Raw genomic sequence first — 984 nt, 5'->3', positions numbered from 1 at the left:
AATCTGCCTACCTCTGGGTTATGGGTCCAGCATGCTTCCATTGCAGTACTCTGCTGCACATGTAAGTGCAAGAGATCCTGAAGCACTCACTCATCATGGGAAAGTACCAATGTGTTTATTCGTTAGTTGATGGAAGAAACATCTTACAAAAACTCTCCAGATTATTGATTTTTTAATGTTTTTCTAGGAAACGTTCTAGATGTATGCTTATTAGCCTTTGTCAGTAGGCACTTTTTGCAAAGTGTCTCTGTGGCGCAATCGGTTAGTGTGTTCGGCTATTAACCGAAAGGTTGGTGGTTCAATCCCACCCAGGGACCTAATTAAACTTGTGATCAGATTTTGGTGATATTTAAGTAGACAAGTCAAAATTTCAAACCCCCTCTTATGGTGTAGGGTACATGGCCTTCTCTGATGTAATCAGAGTTAGATTTGATTCAGTGATTTTATAAAAAAACAGCTAGGAAGCACAATTTAGCAGTGGGTTGCAGAGAAAAAAAATATGCTGGCAGAAAAATCCAATCGAGTGATTAAACAGCTCTTCATTTTCTGGCTTTATTTTTATGCTAACAAATTTGTTCTCTGAAAAGTGTCCACAAAGCCAAGTCTCTGATTAACACCTTTGTAAGGATGGTTTTTCACCTATTACTAAATTAAACTTGCTTCATTGGAAAGGCAGCAAGATGCATCCTCATTTCAATGTCTACTGAAATAATACAAGTTGACACCAGGAAACATTAACGCCACTGCATCCTTGCTGCTTTCTCATGTGGAAGTCTGTTTAATATGAAAACAAGGTGATATCTAATTAGCACACAGGTAAGGAATTAAGAAAATCTTTATTTAAGGGTGAAGATGTTTCTCACAAATTTGTTGACCCAATGCATCATTGAAATTCAAGCTGGAAAGATGATTTTAATATATCACTTGTACATTTTGTATTGCTCTTCTGGTGACAATGTAGTTTGTTTTTGTCAATTACCATTT

At 36.7% G+C, this 984-nt stretch overlaps 1 non-coding gene across 1 annotated transcript; it reads left to right on the top strand.

Annotated features, from left to right (window-relative positions):
• Positions 1-243: 243 nt before the first annotated feature.
• TRNAN-AUU (transfer RNA asparagine (anticodon AUU)) lies at positions 244-317 on the top strand. Its single transcript has one exon. It is a non-coding gene; the product is annotated as a tRNA-Asn (tRNA).
• The last annotated feature ends 667 nt before the right edge of the window (positions 318-984 follow it).

Source organism: Pseudophryne corroboree, unplaced genomic scaffold (assembly GCF_028390025.1).
Source record: "Pseudophryne corroboree isolate aPseCor3 unplaced genomic scaffold, aPseCor3.hap2 scaffold_546, whole genome shotgun sequence".
NCBI lineage: Eukaryota > Metazoa > Chordata > Amphibia > Anura > Myobatrachidae > Pseudophryne > Pseudophryne corroboree.
Note: the sequence above shows the minus strand (reverse complement) of the source record. Positions and strands in the feature narration are given on the sequence as shown.